Consider the following 22,253-nt stretch of genomic DNA (forward strand, 5'->3'; position numbering starts at 1 on the left):
GACAAGCTGGGTGCGTGTCATGGTGCAGGCTGAGATGTTGGTATGGTCGTGGTGTGCACGGGGATACGCAGTGAGACTCTGACTTTCTGGGTGCGAGTTGTGGTGCAGGCCAGGACGTTGGTGAGGAGCACCTGGTTGTTGTGTGCACCAACAGAAGAAGTGAGTCTCAAACACACAGCGTGCATGTCATGGTGCTGGCCAGGGTTTTGTTGAGGAGTACCAGGTCATCGTGTGCACCAGGAGAAGAGGTGAGACTCGGACGTGCAGAGTGCGTGTCGTGGTGCAGCCAGGGTGTTGGTGAAGAGAGCCTAGACATCGTATGCGCCAAAAGAAAAAGTGAGTCTCAGGACGCGCAGAGTGCATGTCGTGGTGCGGCTAGGGCGTTGATGAAGAGCGCCTGGACATTGTTTGCACCGAAAGAAGAGGAGAGACTTGGACGCGCAGGGTGCATGTTGAGGTGCAAGCGGAGGTGCTGATGAAGTGTGCCGGGTCATCGTGAGCACCGGAGAAGAGGCGAGTCTCGGACGCACTGTGTGTGTGTGTTGAGGTGCAACCTGAGGTGCTGGTGAGGAGTGCCTGGGTAGGGTGTGCACCGAATTGAAGTAAAGTCTCCGCAGTGCTGAGGGCGTGTCTCATGTTCCTTGAGACCGCCCGAAGCAGGGCCAAGTCATTGGGCCCTCGGAGTAGATCAGCAGCGGCCCAAACCGGCAGCTCCTGAGGAGCTGAGCAGCTGGCCCGGCCTCGCCGCACCCGTGACTGAATTCTGGATCAAAGCCCAAGTCACTGATTACCCCCAGGTAACGTGGATCATCACCTGGGGTGGGGGGCGGGCCCGGTGGGACACACTCTCGGCCTCTCACTTCTGTCAGCCGAGTGAGCCTGTTGATTCGCTAGGAACCCGGCCTGTGCTGACTCAAGGAGGGGCAGTACTGGGGCCGGAGTGGGAAGCCGTATTTTTGTGTCATCATTGATCCATAGCGGGGGCACCGTTAATGGAGCACATAAACTGTCGTATTACGCTTTGCATTATTGCTGCTTATGAACTATCAAACTGTCGTATGGCGCCTGACCTCATTTGTGCCTGAGCAGGGCTATCTCAGACGGTGGCCTTACTCAACCTAATGTTGAAGCGAGGTGCCGGGGACTCCCGCCTTCAGCATTTGGTGGCGGCGGTAAGTGACAAGGACCCCCACTTCCAACAAATGGCCCATCTAAAATCAAAAGCCAATTTAAAAAATAAAAGATGATTTTGATGTCAGATTACAAAATGGATTGCTGGTTTTCACTTAAATGATCGAGTTGTACTACAAAACAAAAGTCTGGATTCAACTGCTGAAAACTAATTAATTAAACTGGGATATTTATTGGGGGTGACTACTCACCTTGACTAATAATCAAAATCCTTTTCAGGGTGAATCCTCAAAGTCAATAAAGTAACCTGAGCTCAAAATCGTAGTAGCTATTGTACAGCTTGACAGGCTTAACTTAAGGCAATGTGAACAGCATTCTGCAGTACCAAAATAGTAAAGTCACAACACAACACTATAAAAAACCACAACTAAATTAGAAAAATAGAGAACATTTTAACAAATAAGATGACACCAAAACAACAAAAATCCAAGGGTAACAGAAGATATGAATTTTTCAAGTTTAAAAAAAAAACTAGTGGCAAAAAGCATTATGCATCAACAGGTCGTAGTAGACCCAGACTTAAGCGTGATTTGAAGCCCACCACGAAGGAGTATGGGTGGATAGAAAATCCAAGGGGTCAATTAGGATGGCGGACGGATCGCCACCGCCATGCAGGCGGTGGCGATCCGTCCGCCATCCTTGCCCGTTCGCCACCTATTTCCCCCTGCCACATTACAATGGTGGGGGGACCGTGGCGGACGGGAAGACCGTCCACCGCTTTTCCGCCGCGGTCGCCTTGCGACCGCGGCGGAAAAGCTCTAATATGGTGGCGGTGTCTATCAGACACCGCCAACCATATTAGGGTGTGCTAGGGGCTATGCATTTCCATGGCGGAATAGTTGCCACAAAAAGGCATATGGTCCTTGCTTTGGGGGCCCGTTGGGGGGGGTGGGGGGTGCACATGGAGGGTACCATCCCCCCTGCGTTTCACCGCGCGGTGCCTGTCATGTTGTGCTTTGAAACGCACAACATGTATTTTTAACACTGCGATGGGCGGTGCTTTCAGCCCCGCCCACCGCAATGTTAAAAATGCGGGATGCACCCGTCACTGTGTCGGGTGCATCCTAATTCCACGGACGGGACCTCCGCACCTGTGGAGGACGGTCCCATCCTCAGACAGGATGGCGGACGGACTTTGTCCATCCGCCATCCTAATGGACCTCATAGTTCGATTCAGTCAGAGGTTATACCTTGGAACTGAATGTCAAAAAAAGGCTGTCCGAAATCTTCAGGAGGGCATGGCAGCATTCGCTATCTGAAGAGGGCTACAAAAGGACAAATAGCCACTGGAGTCAGTCCCGGAGAAGCAGTTGGGTTTTGATCAGAGCAGGAGAAATTCAGAGTTTGTGCCCAGGATTGTTCTCTCAGCTGGATACTTTTGGCATCTTTGCCTGGCAAGATTTATATGTTCGTATTAGTCTATTTTCAGAGTATGAAATCTTTCAGAGGAGCAAAAATGCAAGCTGTAGCCAAAGACAGGCCGAGGAGGCTGGATACCTTCTCTGAGAGGTGTCACTGAATTGGATTGCTGCTGCACAGAGGACTTAATTGGCGCAAGCTCAATCTCCCAGCTGCATAGCTTCTTGGGCGGATCTGCTTGGCAGGTTTGTCCCATTCCTCCAAAGGTTTTAAGGTTGTAAATGTTTCCAAGTCCCTGGTTTACAGGGGTGGTAGGAGTAGTCCAGCCAGGGACAGCAAAGGTCCTCAGCAAGAGCACTTAGGAATTAGGACTCACTACAATAGAGACCAATAGCAATGTCCAAGGAAGGTCCAGTTGGAGCTGATCAGCTGAGCAGTTGCCGGAAAGGTTCCTTATAGCTTGTTGTGACCATGTAGCTTGAACAGCAGGCCAGCCTTATGAACCTTGGAGTGCACTTCTTTTTTGTCCAGTGTACAAGATGGAGCAGGTCCAGTCCAGGACTTCACTCAGGTCACAGGCAGCAGGTGCAGTCCTCCTATGATCTTTTTCAGGTGTAGAGAGTGTTCTGAGGAGGGTGACGAGGAATGCCACTTTTATGTCTGGCACTAGCCAGTTGTTGGGGGTGACTCCTCACTCATCCCTAGCCAATAACATAAAAGTTCCCAGGGGTAACCTTGCCCACTTTTGCAGCAGTTCCTCTATGCCTTATTGCAAATAATCCTATGGTGCCTCACTCCTAAAATCCAAATTAGTCAAATTTCTGGAGAACGTATGTGTCTATCTTGAGATGTGGGAAGGGTAATGAACAGCACTTGCTCTGTGGCCCCTCCAAGCTAGTTCTGTGAGCAGCTATCCTCCCCGCTGAGTTTGATGCTTTACTGACTGATAGTACAAAAGACTGGTCCTGCCAAGGTATCATCGGACATGTGTCTGTAACAGGGTAGGCCCCTTTGAAGTAAATTAAATTCTTGGGTATGGTCCAAATAGTCATCCTGCCAGAGGAACAAAAACATCTCACCATACCAAGGCCTTTTTCTCTGCTCAGGGTGCAGTTTTCATACTTCATTCAGGGCAAAGAAGGCAGGGGGCTGCAGCTGGAGGTTAGTGCAAATTAACCTCCAAAGGCTTTAGGCAGGGAGAGGGTGATTTCTACAAGATACTTTTCCATAAGTGATTTTAAATCTGACTTAACAGTTGAGTTTGGCTTTAAATATTAAAAATAGTTGTGGAACCATATTTTGAATTGTTCCCTTACTGGAGATAGCAAAATCAATATTTCCTCTTTCTTTCCATTGCTTCTGTATGGGTCAGTCAGCCTTCCTACACGGAAAATAGGTTTTGGATGATAGTTTCTATAAGTTCTTGTTAACATTAACTTTCTACATGTCATACTTTTAAATAACATCAGCCTGCCTTGTGTGCTTCAAATGCTGCTTAGGGATGACTTATTAATATTTAAAAGGGTTTATTTTTACAACTCGAATTGCACTTTTTACACTACTTCAGTCAGGCTGCACTGGTAAGTCTGATGCTATGTTCGTACTGTAACAGGGGCCAGATATTTATTTCACGATAAGATATCCATGGGTCAGAGTATCTAGTGGGTTGGAAATACACACAAAAAATCACAAATGACTGTGTTGTGATTAGTTTTAGGAATAAACATGTTGTCCGAGTTCTGCTAAACAGGATACAATTTGCACCACTGAATAGCAGCAGAATTGCAGTTCTTTCCCTAGGGTACCTATACCACCAAACACAGTATTTGGTGGGACCAGATAATGCACAAGATAACCAAAGGAAAGGTGATACTTTGTTTCATTTCAGCATCCCATTTGCAAATAGGTTTGTAGCCTTAGCCCAATGTGTAGTCTCTGATTGACAGTTGAGCATGTCCATCTATTCCCCATCTATTAAACGAAAGCAAAATTGTGGGGGATGCACTCAAGGAATTATATAATAAGAGATGAACAGTAACTTTGTTTGCTCCGCTTTCCACATCCAATGTTGGCCTTATCACTAGTGGGGGATGCCAGGCACTCAGGCGTGATTTAGATAATACATTTGCATCATGGAACATCTCAGGAATAGAATTCATATTGGCCAATCTTGACTGGTTGCAAAGGCTTTGACATTTTATGTGGTCAGACAACATGGGATTTAGAGATACAGCACATACATGGGTCAAGTCCTTTTCTCACAGCTCCAGTCTCTTCACGAGTTGGCATAGTGAAGGCTGGCCTTTTAACTCTTGTTTCGGTAAAGATTCCTGGGAAAGTTAAATGATCTTACCTTGACTCCCCTATTTTCAATTTTTGTGGTTTACTTGCAGCCCACATTTTTTTTGTAATTACTTTTTATAATAATGACTTTGGCACATACAATACGGACACTGCTACTGCACTTACAAATGAAATAGCACGATTCATAGATACCCAAAACGGGCCTCTAGGATTTCTGTGGATGAGAGATTTCAATCTCAAACTCTGACCACTTTAAATTTCAGACTCTTGTGGAATGATGGACCAATCTGGAGATGCTCAACCCATTTCTGTTATTCAATTCATGGGAAAGTACTTTTGCTTCTTTCTAATTATTGTCTGTACTGTGCCTTCGATTCACTATCAACGACCCTGTTTTTAAAATTGACATCTATCAGTAGGGACTGTAGCAGTTTCATTGATTAGATTTTATTTTCATCACATATAATGACTTTTTTTCATCAAATGACACAGAAATAGAAACTGCATTTAGTGAATCCTTGGCTTCGCTCCTTGTCATGTGGGGGCCAGGGAGGAGGATGGCCGCTGATGTTGGTGAACCAGGTCAAACGCGCACCCTAGTCAAACATAAGGAAGTTATGCAGAAATGGGATTTCTCCCTTGGTCACTCTAAACAGGTATTAAACTGCTTAGATGAGGATGCCGTTGCTAATGATATTAGCGACAGCTTTGGTGCGCTATGTGCCTCTGGTAGAGAGATGATGTTGATTCCTCATAGCACCCAGAGGAATAAGACCATGCGCTGGTTTGATGCTTATTGTTCAAAAGCACAAAGGAACTTGCTTATGGCTTTAAAATCATCCCCTAGGATTCAGGAGAATGTTTGCTTATGCTTATGTTGATCAGCCTATGAAAAAGCTGTTGCCACTGAGCAACTACAAATAAAGGAGGAGACTTATGAAACTCTTTTAGAGGCCTGCTCAAACAAAATATAGTCGAGGGTTTGATTAATCTGCGGTTCTTTATTGATTCTACTGGCATGGAGAGCCTGCTATTGCTGGACCTGCTAAGAGGCTCCTGTGAGTCTTGGGGGGCAGTTTCCAATGTGCACAGCCGGATTTTCCAAAACCCGAGGTACCACTTCTTCATTGAGATTAGGTAATCAGTGGGTAGGAAGCGCCCCCCATCTTGGTTCAATAAGCAATGTAGAGCTGCCAAGACAGCATTGGTTGATGCAATAAAAAAAGCAAGCTAAACGCAAGACTCAGGTTACCATGAGGACCTATAAAAAGCATGAATTAATGCTAAAAAAATGGGAGAGGGGGAAATGGGGGGCATTTTAGCTGATGTTCGATTGAATGACCATTGCTCCTTCTGGAATTTGGTGTCCTCTGGTAGCAGGTTTGGGTTTTGTTCAATCGAAATTAACATTTCAACCAGTGATTTGGTTACCTATTCCCTGGTCTATACATTTAAAAAGGAAAATCTCATGGACCCTAAATGTGAACTAATGGACCTGGGGGTAATATGACAGCTTTGTGGAGATAGAGTGGAGGAGGTTGTAAGCCCTTAGGCAGCTCCACCAGGGTCTACAGAAAGAACCAATGAGTCTGATGCCCTGGAAATATCAGCTCAGGAAATAAGCCTGGCTATTAAGGAAACTTCTCCAAAAATATAGCCCCAGGGTTGGATAAGATCCCCAAGATTTGATTACGAGCAAGATAGACATCTGGAGAACCCATTTCTCAATGAGAATCACTGCTATCATTTCGTTTCGTTTCAATAAGCTTTATTCGGTTTGGAAAACAACCATAAAAACAGAATACTTATACAAACATCCAATTGCGTAAAAAACGGCTATTAAACATATACAATCAATATAACTGTTATAAAAATACAGTTTCAATTAATAAGGCATTAAAAACCATACCTTTCCTAGCCTGAATTGATTTTAAAATAAAAGTTGCAGCAAAAAAACAAATCTCAGTCTCTCTTAGCGTAAACAGTAAACTCATAGCAGCATTAGCGGTTAACGCATTATGGGCCAGATGTAGGTAGGCTTTTACCGGTCGGTAACGGCCGATTTCGTCCGTTACCGACCGGTAAATGGATTTTGAGATGTAGGGGGCAGAATCGGTAAATTTACCAATCGGTAAATTTACTGATTCTGTAAATTACCGAATCGGTATTTTTACCGATTCGGTAATTTTGAGATGTAGGTGGGACTCTTCTGAGTCCCACAAGCCTTTCCGAATCGGTATTTTACCATCAAATTCAATTTGATGGTAAAATACCGATTCCGGTGTGCATGCACATGTGTGCATGCACACCTCTGCCATGTGACAGGCAGACCTGCCCTTGGGGCATGTATGCCTGCCACATGACACCCGAGCCTGTTTTGGGGGGGCCAGAGGGTGTCAAAGTGACACCCCCTGCACCCTTGTGAAAATCGGTATTTACCGATTCGGTAAATACCGAATCGGTAATGCCCATTCATTCCTATGGGCTTCAAAGCCCATAGGAATGAATGGGCATTACCGGTCGGTATTTACCGAATCGGTAAATACCGAATATTACCGATTCGGTATTTACCTACATATCAGTACTTCTATTTTACCGAATCATAAATACCAAATCGGTAAAATTCGGTATTTATGAGTCGGTAAAATAGATTTACCTACATCTGGCCCTATATTTCTTAAACAGGGGTTTTAGAGGTACTCTGTTTCGTATGCTCATCACATGGACATGGAATGGCTGGTCACTGTTTCATTTCTGGGAATGCGACTAACTGGTGAACAAGACCTAGTCTCATCCTAGTTAATACAAACCGATGAGAGGGTCTTGACACTATTGATAGATAGCTTTGAAAACCATCATAATCTATATACAAGTGGTAGAGCTGGTAGGTAGCTTGCTTCATCACAATTCTCGTCCTACACCTCTTCTTATGGGACAAAAAAGTATGCTTCATCTTCTGCTTAAACAGACCAATCACTTCAGATGAATCTTCCTGGATCATAAACTTAAATAGATCACTGTTAATAGATGCCATATTTTCTAGCCATGGAATATTAAAACAGTGGTCTAGTTACAGGCAATCCTTGATAATTGATTGTGTAAATACGGTCTCCACTTTGGACCAGATTGATCTCCATAGCTGTAGCGGCCTTAATGCGATCAAGTCTGAGAGGGGAGTGAGCCCCATTTCACTATGTATTAGCTCTGTAGATTCTGATGCTGGCAGGCCAGGAGCTTTTTCAGAAAAGAGTTTTCCTCAGATTGCAATTCAAGGCTGGATTGGTAGCCCCATACCCCTGCGCTGTATAATGCAATAGAGACGCATCTAGCTTTATAGTTATATGTCATATCTTTAATCCCCTAGTTTAGAGGCAAACCTAAAAATCCCATTTACACTTTTAGACATCTTCACCCGAACATTAAACATTTCACGTGACCATTTACCATTACCGGAGAAAGTTAAACCGAGGTACCAAAAATTGTCGACTGTTTCCACTCTATCACCGTCTATAAAGAAGGATTTACATTTTTGGGGTTTTGTACCACAAGCCATTGTATAAGTTTTGGCCTTGTTCACAGCAACGTCCTACCTTTTATAAAATCTGCAAACCTATCTATTAAACGCTGTAGGCCAACCAGTGTTCTAGATAAAAGCACTGCATATAACCTGCCCCTCTACTTGGGGGGCATCCGCCTGTAACAGCTTGAGGACTGCGTCATCATCATCAATAAATAAAGTAAAAAGCAATGGAGCTAACACGAAGCCTTGGCAAATGCTGCGTTAAACCTTAAAATCAGGGGTTCATTCGCCCCGATGACCATACGGAACTCTATTAGTTAATTTCTCGTATAGTCTAGCAAAAAAATATATAATAGGCTCTGGGGCACCCAGGTTAAGTAAAACTGGCCAGAGAATTGCATGATCCACCAAATCAAAGGCACTGCTGAGATACGCAAAACATAAAAAGAGATCCCCTTGTTTAGCACAGGTATATTTCCAGATTAAAAGCTCTAGATTGATGCACTGTTCTAATGTACCTAACCCCTTTCTAAAACCGTATTGAGCTTGTGTTAAAATCCCATTTTCTGCAACCCACTCTTCAAATCATTCTAATAAAACCCTACTCATCACCTTTACAGACTAATCTAATAGGGATATTGGCCGATATTTCTTGGCTTCCGATTTATTCCCTTTTTTATAGATTGGATTAATGACTGATTGGCCCCAAATGATAGGGGTTCCCTCTATCACAGCAGCATTAAAGACTCTGGTCAGTATCGGACCCCATAGCTATGGCACGGTTTTGTAAAATCTATGGGCACACCATCCGGGCCCGGTGCTTTGCCTCCTTTACTGGCTCTAATTCCTATCTCCAACTCATCAAGGGTAATATTTAGAGGTACGATGGGCCATTTACTTGGGTTACAAGGGACCCCAGTGACATCGTCGCATGGATTAAAAATGCGTGAAAAGTATAACACCCATTCCTCACAACTTACATGGCACAGGAGTTCAGGGTAGGAATCATTTTTGAGAAAAGATGAATTTACTGTTTCCCAGAACAACTAATTGTAGGAAGTTTCTGCAGCCAGGGAGAGTTTGTCGAAAACCTCTTCATGGAGTTCTCTCTTCCTCTGATTTAGGGCTAGTTTATAATTTGATCTTAAATTCTGGAATAGCATTTTATCCCTGGGTCTAATAGTGAGAGCTTTTTTTAGCTGGGTCAAGGAATCGGTACATATGTGGTTAAACCATCCCCTGTTCCGTGCAAGCTTCCTATTTGGTGGTCCAATTAATAGCTGATCAATGGTATCATTAATATTACTAAAGTTAGCTAGTACTGAAGCCGGTTCCACCTCGATTTCAAGACAGTCGTTTATCTCCTTGCCACATTTCAAAACAATGTTTCCTAGGATTTTAGCAGAGTTCACACCCTTCCACCTAATTCTAGTACCATTAAGCCTGCACAGGGCAATATTACCAGTAACCAATTGTTGTATTACAGTGCTGTTATCCCACATGACTAGTGGTATAATAATACATTTGTGATCAGTAATTTGCAACTCAGCTATCCATGGAGTGGAGCATGGATGTACAATATTAGCAGATACTAAGATATGAACGATGGTAGTATTGGCGTTTCTTCCAGTAAATGTTGGTATCTCCCTCCCAGACCTGTTCTGCATACATTGCATTAAATCAAGGTCATATTTCACCAAAACTGCATTTAAAACATCTCCATAAGTGTGGCGCGGGAAGTGCATGCAATTGTCTCCATCGTTACTCCTGAACCCATTGGCTTTAGTCAGAGACAAAATGCAGAAGGAAATGTTAAAGTCTCCTACCCATACAATAGCAGGATTTGTATTTACTGCTATAATCAGCCTATCTAATTCCTTCTCTACATCTGTGACAACGTTGAGGCGGGATGAATCAAGATGTTATTGTAAAAATTAATCAAAATAACATCCCTGGCTTCTTTTTGGTGTAACCACAATAGCTGCAAATTATATCCTACTTTGATGACCCTTTTGACTACCAAAGGCAATTCACTGGACAAAAGGATTAACAACCCGCCCTTTGCTCTACCAGCCGAGGAGGGTGTCACTAAAAGGTTGTAAGATGATGGTGACGCTGGGATTCCCACCTAGATTTTTACCTTACCACTCCGAGGAATCCCCAGGTCAACGGATCTCTTTAGTCTGCATGGAAGTGTGAAAGAAGTTCTTTAAATTCAATAACCTTTGACAGATTATCAAAACCAATAAATTTTTAATCTGAAGGACCATTGACTCCAAATAAAAGTTTTAAAATGTATTACAAAGCCAAAAATAGCTGAACATAAAAGCACCTCAGCAAGAGGTTCAAGAAATAAACTGGCACTAATACAAACATAATCCTACGCAATAGTCTCAGACGACTCTGAATAAAAAGCAAAGTTAATTCAAGAAGCATCAGGCATACAATCACTGTGCCCACTGGAAAACTCAACTGCATCTGTTCCGGTGAAAAGAAAAAGATTAGTCTGTCCCTACACTAACTCTAAAGTGGCATCCCCACTTAACATACCTCCCATGCAAGAGAAAAAGGTGTCAGCTGTGAAGGCTCCCTAAGAAGCACATTCACTTTTCCAGATAAGTAGCCTAAACTACCGAGCTCGTTCTAAGATGCTCCTTAGTTTCTCCTGCCTAGTCCAAACTAAGACCCATGTCTAACTGCAAATCCAATTGGACTGCCTTAGACAGGACCCAGTCTAAACCCAACTGACCCTAACCCCAGCTTCACTAAGACCGAACTAACTCTCCACCCTTGAGGCACTTTCCCTAATACAAAGTCCCAAAAACAATGGATATGCCCATGACACTCCTCCTTCAACAGGTACAGCCTCTTGTACTTTTCCAAGATCCAAACCTTCTTCTTCCAAAAACCGTTGGTGTGTCCTGGATCCCAGGCACCTTCTCCGCCAAATGTTGCAAGTGCACATGGCAGCACACTCCCTTCGTCTCCACTCCTGCTAGTTTAACTTCTAAACAATGGCTCATTCTACCTAACGAGCTACATTGCCTTGCACCTGCAAAAGAAATGCATGAGAACGAATCCCTCTGCACTCCCTGAGTTACAATTCAAATGCAACTGCAAAGATAAGCGTCTTTCCCAAGGTATATTTCCAACTCAACATTGCTAGTCATGCTGAGAAAACCACAGCTAGGCCTAGCGTTTCTATGTCTCAGGCCTTTACTCTTTCAAATGCATGTCTAATACGGCAACATAAGCATTTAATTAATCAATCCTATCATTACATTTCAGGTTAACAAACATTGTTCTCATATTAAAGCATTGCGATTCTCATTAAGCAACCTACACGTGCAACTTTAATATGGCACGTTTAATCTCAATGCACATTTTACACACAGAGCAATTGCTTTAGGCATTATTCTCTCAACTAAGCACTACATTCATCTATAAATGATTTAAACACAATTCTACATATTGCACTGATCCCCGGCCTAATACTATTTTATAAAACCGTACTATAACATGGCCCTCTAAATATGCAGGTGCGGACTACAGACGGTTATGATGCACCCCTACAATTTTCAAACAACATGGCGCTCTATCAATGTAAATCCTTCAAAATAAACATGGTCAGTGCTCCAAGTTTCTTGCAAACATATTATGTCGAGTTTATTAATATGGTCCACCCATCCCACTATGTCCTTTTTACTTGCCAGTCCTGCTATATTCCAAGTGGTGCAATTATAGCCGTTAAATGTTGACTTCCCGGAACTGTCACAAGGGTCACTTGTATTCGTGCCAACTTCACCTTCGCTAATCAGATGTTTTGATACTGGTATATTTTTAGTTGTTTTCATGGTACTCCCTTTGTTTCCATCTATATATACCCCTTTATTGGCCTCTTTCTCCCTATTTAATGGGTAGGAGTCAAAATGGTTTAGAACCTTAGATTGATTCTTAAGCTTATTTGGGCTAAGATCATGGATATTGAGAGCGCTATCTCCTGTAGTCCCTACATCCTTCTTCCAAGTTCCTTTGGGTCGCACCTCCCCAGCAGTTGGGTGGGCAGAAGTTTGTTAATTATTATCACTGAGTGAACTAAGTGGTTGAAATCTATTAGATGTTGGTAGAACATAAGATGGCTGCACTGCAGAATTAGCTCTAATTGGTACCTGAGCTCTTCCTCTATTAGATATAGGCCTTAGGTGCCTATAAAAAACGTAAAGGTAACAGGGAAACATTAAGATCATTATAAGATGTTGTGGCCACTCTTTGCAGGGAAATCCTAGCCCAATTTGGGTTCTTAAAATGAATAATTACACAGTCCCGTGGCAATGTCTTACTTAAAGGTCCAATCCAGTTTACTCTTCTAGTCAAGAGAAAATGGTCAGCTTTATCCACTGGGTAACCACAATTTTTATTCAGCTAGTGCACCACTTTATTTTTTAGGTTAAAAAGTGTTTCCTTTTGACCAGGCTCAAGCTGAGGAACACTCACCAGAACTGCCACATAGGGGCAGCATTCTGTGGGTAGATTAATCGCTATACTTGTTCTGTCCTCTGGGGGCCCTCTTCTCCCTATATTCATTAGGGGTCTAAGCCGACTCTGCCTTTTCCATCCTATCCCCACTACTGGGACATGATCTATTACTCAGAGTTACTTTCTGACTAGGGTCTGTAGAAATCGTACCTATTTTGGGCCTTCTGGTTTACTGCATTGCCTCCCGCAAACCCAATTGACCCTGTTGTTGTTACTTGGGGTACTAGTTAGAGTATCAACTGCCACTATACCTTGTACTGGCCGTTCCTGTTGGGCCCTCTGTGGACCTTTCGCATACTCCCTTATATTGCCACTAATAAGTTCCAATGAACTGCTAAGTTTAGCAACTTCTCCATATAGTTTGTCTATTTTATCATGGGATGGTTTAATTGAGGCTTCTAGTTTTTGATTAAAAAAAGCCACTATGTGGTTAATCTGTGCCTCCACAGGGACCCTATTTCGTTTTGTTTTCTCTACTGCATTAGCAGTGGTATGAAGTTTTTTTACTTTTGCTAATAGCCCCTGTTTTTACTTGAGTTTTTCCTACATCCCCTTTTTCTTTTCTGGGTTGGTGATCCAGTGGTAGAATTCTGTTGTGACGCATCACAGAATATAGGTAAATCTATCCCACGGTTCCCAGTACTCGCTGTACTCGCTATACTCAAGGGTGTAATACCATGCTCAATACTAGGCACGGTCTCTATTTCGTGCTGTTGGATTCTATGATCCGACCAAACTGTTTCTTCCGCCACAGTTACTACATCCAGGGAGAGCCGACGTTCGGCCCTAACTATTTCATCAATTGCGCCAACCACCTGTCCTAAGTAGGAATCAATAGTGGAGCGTGAGGGGTCTACTACAGTTTTATGGGTTTTTGCAGTTTGCGTTTTGACATCCTGCTAAACACAACCGTAACACTGTATCCTTGGGGTTAGAAAAGCTGAATAGGCACCGGGCAAGAGGCAACAGGAATGCATGATGCTAAGCTTTCAGGGTGGGAAAAAGTAAAAATAAAACTTGGAGTTACAGGTTGCAACTGACAAAACCAGGAATAAACAAGCATTTACAATGCAACGGTCTCACCTTTGCAAAAGTTAGAGCTATTGGCATTGTAAATGACAACATTTTTATTTATGTGTTGCTTTTAAAAACAGATAAATAAATGGCATTGTCATTTACAATGCCAATAGCTAATCTCTCGCAAATGCGAGACCTATTGCATTTGCACCCACACACACAGAGCCACACACACAGAGCCACACACACACACACAGAGTCACACACAGAGCCACACCCACATAGAGCCACAAACAGAACCACACACACAGAGCCACACACAGACACACAAAGCCACACACATACACACACAGAGCCACACACACACACACACACACACACAGCCACACACACACACACACAGAGCCACACACACACACACACACACAGAGCCACACACACAAACACACAGAGCCGCACACACACGCAGAGCCACACACACAGAGCCACACACACACACACAGAGCCACACACACACACAGAGCCACACACACAGAGCGATAGGATCCCACCTTCATGGTCAAACATTTAAAAAGATGATAACGTGTCAAGGGTACTGAGTTTGCTGTGCACTGTCAGTGACCTGGCCAAAGAGGGCATGAAAGAATTGAAAAGTCATAATTCAAAACTGTTCTGAATAAGGCCTCCAAAATATGTTTGTCCCAGGGCCCCCTGAATCCTTAAAATGTTCTTGCCCAGGCAGTCCGCTGTCACCCTTGCCCCCTTCCTGGCGATACTGGTGGGGGACAGCAGGGGAGCTGCGGCCCAGCCGATATAACATACCTCCCTCGCATCAGTCATCTGTTTGCATTTTCCTGCTTTTTGATCAGACACGGACATGCCAATATCCCCTTACAGTACCTGAGGTGCACCGTGAAGACATTTGCGGCTCAGAGGGGGTGCTGTCTGTGTGCAGCACAGCCTTCCGAGCCACCTGCTGCTGTAATGTGCATGTTATAAAACGCTCCATTTCTCTTTTTATTTATAGGAAAGGCATTAAATATACGGCAGAATAATATCGAATGCTGCAATAATAATTGTAATAATGGTTTTAAGTTTACATTTCTTGCATGCACACCAAAGTACTGCATGTCAGTTGAATCTATAGCCTCAAACATTTGAGTTTCTATTGGTGGCAAATGGTGAATACTTTGCTTTGACCTCCGATCTCGGTGTTTCATAACGTCACCTGCAAAGCCCCTGTACCCCTCCTTGGGCTCGGCCTGCTCACATTTCCGCCAAAGCGACTTTGGAAGTTTTAATGGCATCGTTATTGAAGACCCCTCTGTGCACGCGTAACACGGCAGGCGCTAGTTTGAAAAGAGTCACATGCCAGTTGAATTTGTTATGTGCTAAATTAAGGGAAAAAACAGCTATCTGCTGATGTCCGCAATTAAGGCTAAGGCGACATGGAGTTTAAGGCGCAAACATGGGCACCATTAGCCGGATCGGCAGTTCCAAACGCAGTAGGAAGAATTTCTAACATCCATAGTAAAAAACTCCTAGAAGGCAATATTAATTCAAACATTATAGCCTTCAACAAAATATTTAAGTTTTGGAATCTAGCTTTAATCTACCAATGAGATAAATGGGAGAAAAAAAAAGTTATGAAAAAGGTCCAACCCATCTTAGCAACTTATAAAGGACATTTAACAAATATCAAGGAAAATGGATCTCTAACTTGAGTTAACAAGTATGTAGAGCACCCTTACTCAAGAAGCAGCAGTGTGACATGCAGGCTTCTCGTGTGAGAGTGTGTGAATAGGCCAGCAAGTGAGGTGAGAGAGAAAGTGTATGGGTGCGAATGTGAGTGCGTACAAGAATGAATGTGCAATAGAGAGACTGAATGAATAAGCACACTAGTGTGTGCATAGTTGTCCATGTCAGAGACCACAGTGTGTGAGACTGGGAAAGACGGGGGTGTGTGTAGGCGTGCGTGTGCGTGCGTGTGTGTGTTATATAACTAAATTAAAACCTATATAGGGGATCATAAATGTACTCCAGGGCTTTATTACCATTCTTAACCCACGGACACGCAGCACACCGGGCTGTTATACCTTGGGGTGAATTACAATGAATGATTCGTATGGGACTCCTTTATTTATTGACAAACTGAAACACATCACCCACCCCGCACACACCTGAAGGCTGGTGTATGGATATTTCTCAGCCGCCCTCTCTCTCGTGCAAATCCTTGGACCTTTGCAGCATTCACAGTGCACCCTCTGACCCCTCTGTGGAGGTCTTTCTAGCTTTCTATTTACAGGCCAGTATTCTTTGCCACCCAGTCTGTCTCAGGGATGCCGTCATGACCCCCCTCTCACCTTCCTTCACGGTTGGCCTCGAGGGTCTCGGCCCACAGGCTCTCCACGCCTGGCAGTCCTTTCGGCTCTCAGTTTGCGGAAGTTTCCACCGGGCTCCACAACGGTCCCCACCGTCAGACATTACTGGGCTCTGAGGTACTTGTCTGCGCATCTTCAGTATCATCTGCAACCGTATCGCTGTGATTACAAGACAAGATATAATGCTGTTCTTGATTAAATGCCCATCTGTCACCAACCTTGATTCTTGGGGGGTTCGTTTTTTTCTCAAATCTCACTATGCTTAAATGCACATCTGTCCCTTGAGTTTATTTACCTCAAGGATGCCTTTTCTAGTCTTGTGTTGCTGGAACAACCCCTGTTCTCCTTAGAGATCTGTACATTAATAAAAGAGGCAAACTGGTCCCTGCCCTTCTCTCACACTGTGCCACTGCCCGACGGCGGTGCCCCTTCCTCAACAATCTACCGTGTGCGGTATGCTGTTCCTCCCTGTTTGTCTCCTCGCTCACCCCTCCCCCTTCTCTCTATCCGCCTCATTGTTTTATTCGTAAAGTACCTCCACCTATACCCTCATCCCACACGCTCCCCTTCAAGAGCATGGTTTCCATGCAGCCATTGAAGGAGGGGGCACATGCTTGGTGTCCTGCAGGAGGAACAGCTCCCTCGGTCAGTGCTCCGGGCTGCTGTGCTGGCTCCCTCGCTTTCAAGGACCCACAAAAAGCCTCAGAGGGCACGATGCCCCTTGTTAGCAGCATTTCATCCCGAGGGGGTGCATCCCGCCTGAAGCCACATTCATTCAGGGCTGACGGACGCCAGCACCTCCTGCACAGGTCTCAGGTAAAAAGGGTACCTGTGAGGTGCTAGCCACAGCGTCTGCATGGCAACCTGTGTAAGGGCTCAACTAAACAAGGGGCTTGTGAGGCAAGAGGGGGCTTTGCATTTACACACTTGAATTTCTTTCGAACAAAGAAAAGCGGGCGCTGAGGCGAGCTCCGCTGCTGCTGTGGACGGGGCGGAGTCACTCAGTTTAGTAACGCAGTCTCATACGAGAGCAGAACAAGCGCTCGCCATGACACAGCCTTTTCTCTTTTAGCCCCGTCCCACTCGGACGGGCTCGCCCTGACTTACTGCTCTGGTAAAAGGTTCCTTATCTACTTTATGGGGCCATCTGTTTCGCCCCATAAAGAAGATAAGAAACCTTTTACCACAGCAGTAATCAAGGAACCCAGTCTGAAAAGGAAGGGGGTTAAAGAGAAAGAAGAACGTTACTAGGACCTCTTCTCCAATGGCTGCCCACCGTTTAGCATGAACGGTGATGCCAGCCAATGGAAAAGAGGGGAAGGGCTTAACCTCGCTAGTGAAAAACCCTCTATGTCATTAAGTCTCGCAAGCGAGACTGCCATGTGCGTAGTCTTACGCTAGCCGAAACCTAACTAGTGAAAATACCTCTATGTCATTGGGTGTCGCCAGCGAGACTGCGCATGTGCGCAGCCTTATGCTAGCCGAGACCTAAAAAGGAGCTAGGTACAAATGCAATACATAAAAACAAGTTAAAAACTTTGAAAATCGGCTAATAATCCATAGAATAATATATCATTGCGGCAGAGCGTTAAAAACAGACTAAAGTGCAATGTGCTTCACATACCTAGCTAGCTGATATCTTGCCTACTTACTTACGGGTTTATCCACGAATAAATAAATATGATACCATGAGATATCATAAACATATCACAGTCAGCAAGGTAGCAGGATGAGAGCTCAGGCCAATGTCCAATTCCAAAATCACAGAAATCTGAGTCTAAATAGAGTGGCCCTGCCCTGTCATAGTCTGGCGTGGACAGGCGCAGAAGGGCCCGCCCTTGGCCCGGGCTTCGCCTGCGCGCGTTCAGCGCGACAGGGTGAGAGGCGGCGCTTTAAGCGCGTTGATGATTTCAGTGCCTCCCCCTTGTTTAGCGCAATTGGATGGAAAAGTGTTGCACCCTGGGGCTTGAAGTTCCCAGGGTGTTGCAGGACCTGCTTCCGGATAAAAGACAGCGGGGCAAACAAAATAGCAGGGGAGATCCCTGGGACTACGGTCCCATCAGGGGTTCTGTCCAGCAATGATCCAGGCAGAGGTAAGCCCCCCTGCAGAGCACACACATTAAACGGCAATCGTCACAGCTATCATGAATGGGGCACCTATCCCACTGACGTTGGCAGGGACAGAAATTATCCCCATATTTAAAAAGGGCTCCAAAGACTTGCTAACTAATTACAGGCCCATAAGTCTTACGGATAGCTAACAAAAAGCTATTTAGTAGGGTAATTCTATGTATGTGTATTATATTTTGGTCTTTTCCTTTTTGAATGTATACATATATGGTATTTTATACTTTCGTCAGTGCCTTTTCCTTAAGTATTGTATATTAATGTTATGTATGTAGTGTTTATGTTGTATATACTGTAGATATTTATGTATATCTATGTATATTTATATTTATATATGTTTCACGTTATTTGCAGCCCTGACGAAGTTCCTCAGGTAGGAACGAAACGCGTTGGCTGTCTTTTGCATCGTTTACCACGAAGAAAAATAAAAGAAATGTCAAAATAACTTCATGCTCTGATCTATGACTACATGACTGGTGCTGCCCCCACGCTGTTTGAAGTCTTTATCTGGGAATCCAGTGGGATCAAAACACAGCAGGTCCCCGAGGCCTTTCTGCACAGAACTTGAGACAATTTTGGGACTTTATGATTGAGGTGCTCAACCTGTAGTCAGCTGTGGTTGTTATTTTGATTCTAGATGGACTACTGGAATGTCTAATAGGGAATGAAATCTTGACACCCCTCCAGGCAGGTTTCGAGAGTGCACAAGCACAATCGACCAAGTGTTCTGCCCGTAATTGCTATATTGGAAAGTAATCACTTTGTGTGCCGATCGACTTTATGCTGTTTTTGTGGATCTGTGATTTGTTTTTCATTTAGAGCCAAGATCGATTCTTTGGCAGGTACTTTCTGAGATGGAGGTGCCAAGCTATATGCTAGATATTAGGTAAGACTGCGTGATAAAAATTGCGCGCAGGTTAGATGTGGTCTAGAAGGGTTCCCGTCTTCATGTTGGCCGGCGATACTTTACTCCTTTCTAACTCACAAATGGGTCTCCAAGAAAAGAAGTGGGGTTTGGAGATCTACGTGGGTAAAACTGTTGCATGGTCCTGAACCCCGTACAGTCGACTAAGTCAAACCCAACGTTAGCAGGGATGCCACTCGAGCTTGTGCGCACTTCTGTGTATTTGGGTATTATGCTAACGGATCATCTTGGGTGACATACTCACATTACCCAGTGTTGATTAAAATTGGAACGAGTAGTTAGAGGAATAACTAAAATGTCGCTAGTTCACTGTTTCAACCCATCCTGTCGGCAATACAGATCTACAACCACAAGGCCCTTGGAACAGCCTCCTATGGTGTAAATCTGTGGGGGCATGTGATGTGACTTTTCTAGTCACAGTAGAAAATTGCTTTATGCACCAGTTAATGGGTGTACCTAAAAGCACCCCCCTGCTCCCTCTCAGGCTGGACCTTGTGCTATTCCATTCAGGTGACCCTTGTTTGTTCGGTAAGACATGTAAAAAATAGTTGTTTTCCAAAGATGGTCATTTTTAGTGATTTTCATAAAAAATTTGCTTGTACCATGTTGGGATTGAATTTTCAATACCATGCATTATTGGCCTAATATATCCAATGTAACCTCGTAATTATATATTCACGAAGTAAGATACAGTATAAACCATAATTGCAATTTTTATTTGCTTGTTCCTATTGATATAACTAGAGTCAGTTAGTTTTGTTTCCTTGTGTGCCCGAGTTATTTCCCTGAAATCATGTGATCACCCTCGCTGCTCGAAACCATGATGGCGGCTAGGCCGATTATGATTGTTAGCTGGTAGCTCAGGGAAACTCAAAGTCACATCTGCCTTTCTTGTGGGATGCGCACATTCTAGCAGAGCCCGTTCCTGTACTCCCCAGGCTACAGATAGACACGGAGGCACCTCATTGACCTGCCCCCGGAATAGCTTAGGCCCAGGCTAATAGCAATCAATTGTTCCTTATATGGGCATTCCTCTGGCGTACTGACAAACTGTATCTTTCCTTGTAGGGTGTCATCTTGCATACATGAAACGTATATATGCTTTGTTTTTTGTACATGTAGTCAGTCTCCTCTGCGCACCTCTGAGGGTCGTGTAGGCTGAGGCTCCCCTGCCAGGGCGTGTATTTTCTGAATAAACGATTGAACCTTCTCCATTGCCGACTGAATTATTAATACTAATATATGTATGCGGGCTATTGGTAAGTATAGTCCATTGGCATTAGATTTTGGATCCTTCAGTTGGCGACTCCGCCGGGACTCCGCGATAGGGTCGTCCCCTCCTGTAAACAGGGGTGACGGAACAGGGAGGAGTTCTGGCCGAGTGGGTGGACAGAAAACGAACCCTGATTTGAACCACCCGTTTGCGGTACAAAACCAAGTTTGTTCCACCCTCGAGTCCAATTTCCCTCTCAGCTGCTGAAGACCCTACGCCGGAGTCCTATGGGCTTAACCCGAGAAAAGAACAAACTGTGTCGGTCTGTCTAGGTGTCGGCAGTGGAGAACTCGCAATCGACCTGAGTGCACCAGGTGAGTGATTTTTGCATTTGAAATTGGATAAGACTCATTTCGGAGAAGTGGGTCTTTTGGATATACAGTTAACTGTCTTTGTTTGACGGTGGCCGGGGAAGCCGGACCACGAGGGAATCGAGGGACCTGTCGTGGCGGCGAAGGGGCTGCACGAGCATGAAATCCCTTGGACTTGTTTTGTGATTAATTGAGACCGCCTCTGATGCCTTAGCAGAGTACGGTGTTGCTCGCTCGGCCTAATTCTCTCTGGGAAATCTCTGGGAGCACCTGGGTAAGCTAGGGGTCTGGAGACGTGTCCAGATACCCGGCCAAACCAGAACAGGACCATGGGATGGCCTATGAGAGAGTTCGTGGTTGGCCGATCTGAGGGTCTCGGAGCATTCTAATGATTGTCTCTTTTTGTGAATCTGTTGGTCTAGAATTCTTTTGAATCGATTCCCCGAACAGGAGTCGACGGGCTCTGTTCGTATTTGAAGACGTCATTTGCATTTGAATAGGTTACGATAACTAATTGCCTTGCACTGCTTTGCAGCACTTTATAGAGACGATTGCATGAGTGAATGCTATGAAAGGACGCGTCCAACTGTGTGTGCGTGATTATATGTGAAAGAGTGAATAGAAGAAACCACAATGTCGTGTTTTAGTAAATTGTGTTTCGGGTGCTGCTGTCGGAAAGGAACACGGCTCGAAGAAAGACAGCCTGCCCCTCCCGAAGGCAGCCCCAGTTTCGACATGTACACCAAGCATGGCTTACAGCCAATTTTGTTTAATACTTTGTGGAACAAGTACACTAGGGACAATTCGGATTTACAATGGCCTCTCACGGGGTCTTTTGATGAGAAAAAGATTAATTATATACAGAATAAATTATTCATGAAGAAGAGTCGTCAGTCTATGTTTGATTCCTTGAATTTATGGTTAAAGGAAGCAAAGAGACGACGAATCAGGGAAGAGAAGCTGGGAAAGATGAAGTCGGGTCAAACGGTCACACAGAAAGCAATAGCGTATGATAAGGAAAAGGTGGAAAAGAATATTGAGCGAATGGATAGGCAGTTCCGGTTGGAAACTGATAAAAGCTATGTGTCTAAACCAGAGACAGGGGATGAATTAGAGAAATTACTGGAAGCTCGACCACCTCCCCCTTATGCTCCGCAAGGCTTGTATCCGGCTGTGCCTGTGGTACGAGTTGATCAAGCGAGTGCCGTTGCGGCCGTTCGACCCTCGTCGGGACTGCCCGCCACGGCTCCCGTCGGTAGATCGGGACCCGATACTCCGATTTCCCCTCCTTCTCTTCAACCAACTACCT

This window comes from Lissotriton helveticus, chromosome 2_1 (assembly GCF_964261635.1).
Source record: "Lissotriton helveticus chromosome 2_1, aLisHel1.1, whole genome shotgun sequence".
In the NCBI taxonomy this organism is placed as follows: domain Eukaryota; kingdom Metazoa; phylum Chordata; class Amphibia; order Caudata; family Salamandridae; genus Lissotriton; species Lissotriton helveticus.